The 11,198-nt window shown below is 37.6% G+C and overlaps 1 pseudogene; it reads right to left on the bottom strand.

Annotated features, from left to right (window-relative positions):
- Positions 1-4,825: 4,825 nt before the first annotated feature.
- On the bottom strand, positions 4,826-5,309 carry LOC101090766 (annotated as a pseudogene).
- Between the last annotated feature and the right edge of the window lie 5,889 nt (positions 5,310-11,198).

Here is an 11,198-nt window from a genome sequence, read left to right as displayed (position 1 = left end):
AGACCATTCATGGAAAAGGTCTGTGCAATGCCTGACCAGTAGAAATCTTAGCGACCAGAGCAATGACCACGATTTTTGTCACCCGGGTATGAATTGGGGAAGGGTCTTCATTCTTCCTTATCAGAGAATCTACATTGGAACCCCACCCTGTCCCCTCCCAGCCCCACCCCTAGAAAGTCTTATTAACCTCAGACTCATGCTCATGCCCAAGAGGCATTCACCACCAGCGATGGTCTTAGTGGGTTATAGGGTTCATTATTGATGCAGCAAACCAATGAGTGAGGAAGTGCTCTCAGGCTGGTAAGCCCCATGGCAAATGCTGACAGAGGTTATAAAAGCAGACTGGTGGGTAATCTTAGGGTGGACACAGGAGTTAACAACATGCCGAGGAGCTCAGAGCAGGGACTGATTGATCCCTACATGCAGGGCTGGGAACGTTTCCTAGAGGAATGAACATTTGAAATTTGAGAGGACAAGAATGATCACAGGTGGGACAGTGGAAGGGAGAGGGCTTCTCATCCAGTGCCATGGCAAAGAGTGTCCTCAAAAATAGCAATAAATAAAGTAAAGCAGGGGTTAAGAAAAGTCACAGTTATTCCTTAAGTGCTTGATGCTTAATGAAGCACTTTGCATGGATTATTTCATGTAGTTCATTTAGTCCTTAAACAATCCTAGGTGGAAAATTTTATTAATATCCCCATTTTATAGAAGAGGCAACAGAAGCATCCAGAGTGATGTATCTTGCTCAAGCTGGTGAGGTAGCTTGGATTTGAACTCAGATGTTCATCCTTTTAACCTACGGTGAACATGGACAATCAGGCTGGTCAACCAGATTGGGGCGAGATTGTGGGCTGTCAGGAGCCATATATAAAAGTCATGGAGATAATGCTGTGCTGGTCCTTCCTTCTAGGACAGGGCATCTCAACTGAGGCACTGTTGACATTTTAGGCAGGATAATTCTTAGTTGGGTAGGGCTCTTCCCTGGCTTCTCCCCACTAGATACCAGTAGCACTGCCTCTCCAGTTGTGACCACCCAAAATGTCTCCAGAGATTCTAAATGTCCCCTGGCAGGCAAAGTCTCCCCTAGCTGGAAACTGCTGCTGGAAGCAGCCTCACTCGAGGCATTGGGTTTGCCACTCGGAATAAGCAGAGCAGAAGCCAGCTGAAATTCACTCTGCTGTGCATAGAATTGTTTCCAGCAAATTCTCAGTTTTGACATTGTTCATCTCAGCAGCTGGGGTCTTGATTTCTACGAGGTGACTCACACAACTCCTGTCTGTGGGAGTCACTTGGTTATCTGTTCTGACAAGGCCCCTTGTGCATTTGAAGGAGGGGCGGCATGAGACTCATCAAAGCGTGCTAGAAGTGCAATTACCTCTCTGCATTGTGCTTGCCAAAGCATGACAGTTGGAACACCTTGATCCCGAGCTTGTTTTGTTCTGACCAACATCAGAAGTTCTGAACCTGAGATTGAGTAGTGAAATTGATTATGTATTCAATTTGCTACAAGCCTACCAGCTTGGGCACCTATTCATCTTTTCATTTTCTGGATCCACCTCTACAGACAACACTTATGTAACCTTCCTCAAGGCATTTTCCATGATGACGAAGGCTTTCCAGAGTAGGTTTGGGTGGCATGGCTGCATTATCAGTATCTCTCCTTGAGACCTATTGAAGAGAGACCCTGGGTAGGCCCAAGAGGAGGAGTTTGGAGGCTGGGACTTGACTCTGGGTGAAGCCCAAACCTCAGAAGGAGCAGCAGGAAGCAACAGCGTGGAGGACCAAAAATCAAAATCCGAAAGGGAAGCCATGGGTTCTTCCAAAACATAGATATGGGGCCGCACTCTTAGATACGGGACATGAGAACAAGAGAGAGGGCTCTGGGGCCATTGTGTATAACAGTAGCTCTCCTATGAGGCATATGTTAGAAGTTAATGGGCACTAGCTACGTAACAGACACTGTGCTTGTGTGCCATCAAAACAACCCCATGAAGCAGGCTCCACTATCCTGGAAGTGGAAGCAGAGGGGGTGTTGAGGTGCTCATTCCAGGTCACACAGATGGAATGTGGAAGGGCCAGGGTGGGAATTTGGTCTGTCTGACCCCCAAGCTCAGGACATGAGCCACTGAGGTCTGTTCTGCTCTAGGAGCAGGGTATGCCTCTTAGGACCTGAGAAGGCTGGACTCATTTAAAGGGTCAGGATAAGGTAGATTAGAAAATTATTTTATCCTGGGGTTATATTTTCCTGGGGTAGAGCCAAGAAGGAGAGGAAGAGATCCCTGGCCACAGCTGCTCAGGCTAAGCAAGGGATTTGCTGGTTTATATACCTCCCAAGGAAGACATAGTGAAGGTCCTGAACCCCTGAATCCTTGTCCCATTGCTTGCTGGAAGCGTTGTATTAGTTTGCTATGGCTGCAACAAAGTGCCACATACCAATGGCTTAGACAAGAGAAATTGACTGTCTCACAGCTTTAGAGGCTACAAGGCCAAGATCAAGGTGGATCAGAGTTGGTACTTTCTGAGGGCTGTGAGAATCTGTTCCACACCTCTCTGTTCCAAGCTACTGGCTCTTTGCCAGCAATCTTTGGTGTTCTTTGGTTTGTAGACATATACCCTGATCTCCAGCTTCATCATCACAAAGGAATTCTCAACGTGTGTGTGTCTCTGTGTTCACATTTCTCCTTCTTGTAAGGACACCAGTCATATTGGATTAAGACGCAACCTGATGACCTCATCTTAACTTTATCATCTGTAAAACCCTATTTCCAAATAAGGTTACATTCATAAATACTGGGAGTTAGGGCATTAGTATTTTCAAAAGAACACATTTGAACCCATAACAGGGAGTGGTCCAGTAAAAGACATAATCGTTATTAGCTGAGGCTTTTGTGCCAAACCCCTCTATAAGCTGGGCTGGACCATATGGATACATTGGGGTCGTGTATACCTTGAGTTTAAGTCTTTGACTGGAGACCAGCACAAACAGTTTCCTTTGATTCTTCCTGTCCCTACCCCACCTCCTGTCCTGCATGACGCATTGGGCATTAATGAGTGAAGAAAGCATGAGAGCACCTAGGGTCTGGCAGCGCTGGGAGGAAACAGAGGAAAGAGGTCAGTGATAGTTTTATGCGTAATTCTGTCTTTCCTCATCAATGTCATCTTCCAGTTTTCTGACCCCTTTTGTGTGAGCTTGAAACTCCATATTCTTTTTCATCCATGCCCTAGAACTTCATCTTTAAAAGTTAGGTTTTCTCTCTTTCTCCTTTTCCTCCTCCTCCTGCTTCTCCTCCTCCTCCCCCATCACTTCCTCCCCCTCCTCCTCCTCCTTTGATGGGGGAAGAGAAGGTAGAGTAGAAGGAAGAAGCCATATTCCTGTCTTGGGGAATAGAGGGTAGCGAGTAATTTGATGAGGAGTGGGCAAGAAGTCTAAACCTTCCTCCATAGTTTAATGTTTATCCCTTTGCCTTGACCCCATTTTCCTCAACCGGAGGGACTGAGGGTATTTAATCCTTAGGTAGGATTGATTCTAGAAATGGAACAGGAACATGGAAGAAGGAGCAGGGGAAAGAAGCCAGGACTGCTAATCAAATATCCACTCCCATTCTGACTGAGCTTTGCTCAGATAGTAGGAGACAAACTGTTTTAGATTCATTTATTTTATGCTGATGTATGAATGTCAGGTGATCCAGCTGTGCTAGGATGTTTGTATTTCATCAAATTATTGTTACTAACCACCATCTTTAAATAGCAAATTAATGAGATGAATGATGAAGAAAAGAAGGAACTCACATTATTGAGCACGTATTTTGTGTCCGGCACTGAATTTGGACTCCTCCCTATATAGTCTTGTTGAACCCAACTAAGCTAGGGAAGCAGGTAAGATTATTTTCATTTTACTGATGAAGGATGAAAAGGCATCATAAGACACCATGCCCTTTGTGTCAGGCAAACTTGCTGAACCCACTTGTTAGTTCACATAGTTTTTTAGGTGATTCCTTAGGATTATATATATATATATATATAAATAATCAAATCATCTGTGAATAAACATAATTTTACTTCTCCTTTTCTAATCTGGATGCCTTTATTTTTTTCTTTGTATCTAATTGCTCTGCCTACAACCTCAAGTACAATATTGAAATGGAAGTGGCAGGGGTGGACATCTTTGTGTGGTTCTTACTTTTAGGAGAAAAGCTTTGTCTTTCACCAATAAGTATCATGTTCATTGCAGGATTTTGAAATACACCCTTATCAGGTTGAGGACCTTTCCTTCAATTTCTACTTTGTTGAGATTTTTATTTATTTATTTTTTAAATCAGGAAAGAAATTTGGATTCTGTCAAATGTTTTTTTTTTCCCTCTATCTGTTGAGATGGTCATGTGGCTTATGTCTTTGTTTGATTAATATAGTGGGCTACGTTGACTTATTTTCATATACTGAACCAGCTTTGTATTTATAGGATAATTTATGATGTATAATCGTTTTTATAGGTTGCCAGATTCACTTTGCTAGTATTTTTTTTTTTTTAGTATTTTTCATCCATATTCATGAGGAACATTGGTCCGTTGTTTTATATTCTTGTGATATTATTGTCTAGTTTTGGTAGTAAGGTAAAAATGGCCTCATAGAATAAGCTGGGAAATGTTTTTTTCCTTCTAATTTTTGGAAGGTTTCTGAAAGATTAAGGATTGATGTTAACTCATCTTTAAACATTTGTAAAATTCATTAATAAAGTCAGCTGGGCCATGGGTTGTTTTTATATGAAAAGACATTTTGTTTTCATTTTGCTACATAACATAGTAGTGAATATACTCAATTGCCTTTTCTCAAATGGCAAATGAGACAAAAGATAACATCTTTTTGATTCCTGAAAACCTCAGTATCATCTGTCTTTTGGAGGATCCAGGTTCCTATGACATCTATGATACTGTCCACGAGGATACCAACAGTGCTTAGTAGTAAAGAACATTTTGCTAAGTAGTTCTGTCATAGGTCCTTACTCACAATGTTCATTTTTTTTTCTTCTCATCTGGTGTTCAGCATTCGATCATGTTTTCTTCATTATTACGCACAAGATCTGGCTGAGGGATAGGTTTTGTATGTTTATACAGAATGTCCACAGAGGGTGGTGGCACACTTTCATCCTGCCATCAGATGTCATAGCAAGCTCTACTTTGCAATGATAGTCATCTGGAAGAGAAAATACATAGATTTATGACAAACACAATATAAAGCTCCATTTTGAATTGGAAATGAATGTTTTCAGATAGTTCTGTTTGATATGGCCACTTTACTGCTGTTAATGCCATGGTAAATCAAGATGTTTATCAGGCGGTGTGAAAGAAGATGATCTGAATAGAAACTGAGTTTAAAATCTGCTTCCAGTACTGAGAACAAACTGAGGGTTGATGGGGGTGGGAGGGAGGGGAGGGTGGGTGATGGGTATTGAGGAGGGCACCTTTTGGGATGAGCACTGGGTGTTGTATGGAAACCAACTTGACAATAAATTTCATATATTGAAAAAAAAAATAAAATAAAATCTGCTTCCAGGCATACTTATGTTCATCCTTGACAGCCTCTCACTGCAAGCCCGCCATCTTACCTCCTTGATTTTTGTGTTTTGGTTTTTGTTTTTTGATTTTTTTTGTAGTAAGTTTTTAAACAAGTAATTTAATCTCTCACTTGGTTATAGATCTATTAATATTTTTTATTTCTTCTTGAATCAGTCTCAGTAGTTTGTCAGTAGGATTTTGTCCATTTCATCTTGGTTATATACTTCATTGGTAAAGTTGTTTATAGTATTCCCTTATGATCTTTTTAATTTCTGTAAAGTAGATAGTGATGCCCCATCTTTAATTCCTGATTTTAGGAATTTGAATTTCCCCTCTCTCTATTTTCTTTCCCTTTTTGCTTTGGTTTCAGTTTGTTCTTCTTTTTTAGTTTCTTAAAATGGAAAGTTGGTTTATTTAGTTGAAATATTTCTTTTTAAAAAAAAACAGTCATTGATAGCTATAATTTTTCTCAAAGCAGTACTTCAGCTGAATCCCAAAGATTTTTACATGTTGTGTTTTTGTTTACATTCATCTCAAAGTATTTTCTAATATTCCTTCCAATTTCTTCTTTGATCCATTGGTTATTTAGGAGTGTGTTGATTAATGTCACAAATTTTTAGGGGCACCTGGATGGCTCAGTCAGTTAAGCATCCGACTTTGGCTCAGGTTATGATCTCACAGCTCCTGAGTTCGAGCCTTGCATCGGGCTCTGTGCTGACAGCTTAAATAGAACCTGGAGCCCCCTTCAGATTCTGTGTCTCCCTCTCTCTCTCTCTCTGCCCCTCCCCCACTCATGCTCTCTCTCCTCCAAAATAAATAAACATTAAATTCACAAATTTTTCAATTTCTCAAGTTTTTTTTGTGATTGATTTTCAGTTTCATTCCATCGTGCTGGGGGAGTAATACTTTATAATTTCAGTTCTTTTAGATTTATTGAGGTTTGTTTTCTGGGTTGAATATGGTCTAGTCAGAAGAATGTTTTATTGTACAGTTGAGAAGAATGTGTATTCTGCTTTTGTTGGGTGGCATTCTGTAAATGTCTGTTAGATATGGTTAGAGTTGTTTAAGTCCTCTATGTCCTTACCAATCTTCTGCCTATTTGCTCTATCCATTATTGAAAATGGGGTATTGTTGAATGATCTATTTCTCTCTTTAGTTTTATCAGTTTTTTTTCTTCATACATTTTGGAGTTCTCTTGGTAGGTGCATATATGATAGCAATTGTTATGACTTCTTTATGAGTTGACCATATTTATTATAAAATGTTCTTCTTACCTCTAATAACAATTTTTTTTGTTATGGTCTATTTTGTCTGATCTCCATACAGCGACTCTTACTCTCTTTTGGTTACTCCTTGCGTGGTATATCTTCCCCTCCACCCCTCCACAATTTTTAAACATTCAACCTACTCATATCTTTTCTACAACTGTGGAGTTGATCATATGGTTTCTCCTTCTTTATTCTGTCTATATGCCGAATTACATTTATAGATTTTTGAATGTTATACCAACCTTGCATTCATAAGGTAAATCCTACTTGTTCATGATGAATTATGCTTTCAGATTATTGTTACATTCAATATGGTTATATTTTATAGGATCTTGTTGCATCTGTATTCACAAAACGGTAATTTTCTGGTGTCAGAGTAATATCCGCCTTATAAAATGAATTCAGAAGTATTCCTTACTTCTCTATTTTCTGAAAGTGTTTATGTAAGATTGGCATTATTTTTTTTTCTAAAGATTTGATAAATTCACCAGTAAAATAGTCACCTGAGTTTGGAATGCTTTTTTTTGGGGAGGGACTGTTTTTTTGAGGATTTTAATGCAAAATTCAATGTCTTTAAGAAATACACAGCTATTTTAATTTTCTCTTTCTTCTTGTATCAGGTTACCAAGTTTGTGTCTTTTGATAAATTTGAACATTTCACCTAGGTCATCAAATTTGTTGTCATAGAGGTGTTCATGACATTCTATTATTGTCTGTTTAATGTCCATAGAATGTTCAGTGACATTCTATTTTATTTTTGATATTAGAAATTTTTGTATTTTTTGGTAAGTCTAGCTAGAGGTTTATTATTTGTATGGATCTTTTTAAACTAGCAGTTGATGGTTTCATTTATTTTTCTTTATTGTTTGCTTTTTCATTCCATTGATTTAAACTTTTTATTACTTGTTTCCTTATACTTTGGATTTCAGTTTTTTTCCCTAGCTTGTTAAAGTGAAATCTAAGATAACTGATCTTAGATGTGTTAAACATTTTCAACATACGCATTTAATGCTACAAAATTTCTTCTAAGTACTGCTTTATTTGCATCTCACAAAGTTTCACTCATTTTGAAGTATTTTTCTAATTTCCTTTTTCAAATTTTTTTTGAAAAATGGATTCTTTTGAAGGGATTGTTTTTCCAGATCTTTGGGATTTTCCTAATATTTTTCTGTGTTTGAATTTTAATTCTGTTGTAATCAGAGAAAATAGCATGTATGATTCTCATCCTTTGCAATTTATTAAGACTTGTTTTATGGCCCAACATATGGTAGATCTTAGTGAATTTTCCATATACACTTGAAAAGTATCTATATTCTTTGTTGTTTGGTAACTTGTCTATAAATGTCAGATTAAGTTGGAGGTAAATGTTGCTTACATCTTCTAGTAGACCCTATTCTGTCTAATTTATATATTAACTACTAGAAAAGTGTTGAAATCTCCCCTATAACTGAGAATCTGTCTACTTGCCTTTTAGTTCTATCTGTCTACACATTTAGGATTGTTAGTCCTTCTTGATATATTGAACCTTTTGTTATTATGAGATGTTCCTCTTTATCACTCACTAGCAATATTCCTCATCTTAAAGTCTACTTTGTCTGTTAATAGAGTCACTCAATTTTCTTTTTAAAAAAATACTTTATTTATTTTTTTAAAGTAGGCTCTGGGGTGCCTGGATGGCTCAGTTGGTTAAGTGTCCACCTTTGGCTCAAGTCATGACCTCATAGTTTGTGGGTTCAAGTCTCGTGTTGGACTCTGTGCTGACAGCTTGGAGCCTGGAGCCTGCTTCTGATTCTGTGTCTCCTTCTCTTTTTGTCCCTCCCCCCACCCCTGCTCTCTTTCTCTCTTTCAAAAATGAATGAACATTAAAGAAAAAGAATAAAGTAGACTCCACACCCAACATGGGGCTCAAACTCATGACATCAAAGTCAAGACTCACATGCTCTACTGACTGAGCCAGTTTTATAATTAGTGTTTGCATTGTGTATCATTTTGTACCTTTTACTTTTATGATGTACTACTCTTAAAAACAGTCTACTTCTGTTCTCCCTCAAGCCTTATAATTTGGTTATAATACAACTTACTTCTTCATGTTACCAACTCTATGTTGCATTGTGCTTACTTTTTCTTGAAATGATTTCCTTTTAAAGAGTTAAAACATGAGGAAAAACTTTCTTCCTTTACACAGATAGTTATCGTTTAGACTTTTCTGAATTATTTTCAGTAGATCCAAGTTTCCATATGGTAGCATTTTCTTTTTGTCTAAATAACTTCCTTTAACATTTTTTGTAGCAGAGATATCCTCACAATAAATTCTTTTAGTTTTTGCTTATCTGAAAACATTTTAAATTACTCTTCACTTATGAAGGATGTTTTCACTGGATATAGAATGGCATTTTATTTCCCTTTCAGCACTTTAAAGATGTTTTATTGTCCTCTGTCTTGCATTGTTTGTGATATGAAATCTGCCGTCACTCTTATCTTTGTCTGGCTGAATATAATGTGTCATTTTTACCTATGGTTTCTTTTATGATTTTTCTTTTTATCAGTGGGTTGTTGCAATTTGATTTTGATGGGTTTTGGTGAGGATTTCTTTGTTTTTATTTTGCTTGGTGGTTGTTGAACTTTTTGACTGTGTGTGTATATAGTGTTCATCATATTTGAATAAATTTTCAGCCATTGTTTTGATAAACATTCTTTTCTGCCTTCCTCCTTTACTCAGGCATTTACTCAGTTGCATTTATATATTAGACAACTTGATATTGTCTTTCATTCACTATGGCTCTATTAATTATTTACTGTCTTTTCTCTCTTTGTGTTTAAGTTTGGGAATTTTTATTGCTGTTTGTTTCCAGATCATGCTGATATTTTTTAAACTGTTGCTATCTAATCTATTAATCCCATGCAGTGAAGTTTTCATTTCAGATATTGTATTTTTCAGGTCTAAAAAGCCGCCTTGTTTCTCTTTTGCTTCTCCTATCTTTTTTTCATATTTTTTGGTAAACTTTAAAAAAATATACATACAGATGGACTATTTTAAAGTGCTTCCCTATATATCACATTATCTATGTCATTTCTGGATCTACTTTTATTAGCAAACAGAGTATTGTGTAGGGAATTATTTCTGAAATTTGACGAAAACCTCTCTGTATCTATCAGTTGGTTGTGTGTTTGTCTTCAAATAACAGGATAATCAACTAAGGGTAAATTAACTACATAAAAAAGTAAATAAAGGCTTATTTATCTCATAAAATATATGAAGGTAAGTCATTGCTGGTTCTCATTCAACAGCTCAATGATGTGAAGATTATTGTGATTCTTTTAGTTGTTTTTCTCATGGTTGGTAACCTTATTGTTTCAAGAAAGCTAAAAACCTCTAGGGATTACAGGTGTATTCTAAGTAGGAAAAACACCATACCTCAAATCAATTTTTTTCCTGAAAGTGGTGGTTTCCTGGAAAACCCAGTAGTTTCCCATGTTATTGGCCAGCATGGGGTCACATTACCTCTTCTAGACTAACTGCTTGTCAACTTGAACAAAATTACCATGACTAGATTAGGCCAATGACAAATCTCTTTGGACTGCTAAACTATTTGGGACTCTGCTAGCAGGGGGCTGATAGCTGGGGAAGAGACAGACAGTGTTGTCAGTGCTCTGCCGTGACAAAATGTCAGGGTCACTATCAGAATGGCATTTGATCGTGTTATAGGAAACTTGGTGGGAGGGAGGAAGTAGAGTCAAGAGCAGCGCTTGCCATCTCTAACGTTATCTAGACCCTAAACAAGTTAAGAATGGGGAGCCAATTACAAGGCTTTTTTGAACCGTTTAAATTTTGTGATCTTTTATGCGCATAGAGGTAGGTGAGCTGCAGAGTTTTATGCCAGCTGGAGTATCTGGTAGCATAGAAGGAAGGGAGAGTCACAGTAAATTGGAAAAGGTACGAATTTGAGTCACTGTAAAGCTGTTGAGCTCTTCTTTCTTGAAAAATTTTATTGTGAGTCATGTGACCTTGAAAAACTTACCTAACTTCTCCAAACTTCAATTTACTCATCAAAAACTAGAAATAGCAATATAGCTTGTGTGAGGGATTAAGAGAGACACCGTGTCTAGCTGAGAGCACCAGCTCTCAAAGGTTTAGACGTCAGGGCCACTTTACACCCTTCAAAAAGTACTGAGGGCTCCCAAGGGCTTTTGTTCACATTTGTTATAGCTACTGATATTTACCATATTAAAACTGAGAATTAAAAAATACGCACTGTGTATTAATATGCATAGTGATATGCATTTATTAATTCACTAAAAATGAAATAAAAATGCATTGCCTGTTGAAACAAATCACACATTTTTTTCATTGTTCTGAATATTTATTTTCACACTTTTA

The sequence above is a fragment of the Felis catus genome, chromosome B1 (assembly GCF_018350175.1).
Source record: "Felis catus isolate Fca126 chromosome B1, F.catus_Fca126_mat1.0, whole genome shotgun sequence".
Taxonomy (NCBI): Eukaryota; Metazoa; Chordata; class Mammalia; order Carnivora; family Felidae; genus Felis; species Felis catus.
The sequence above is the reverse complement of the archived record's forward strand: the minus strand, read 5'-3'. Positions and strand labels throughout refer to the sequence as shown.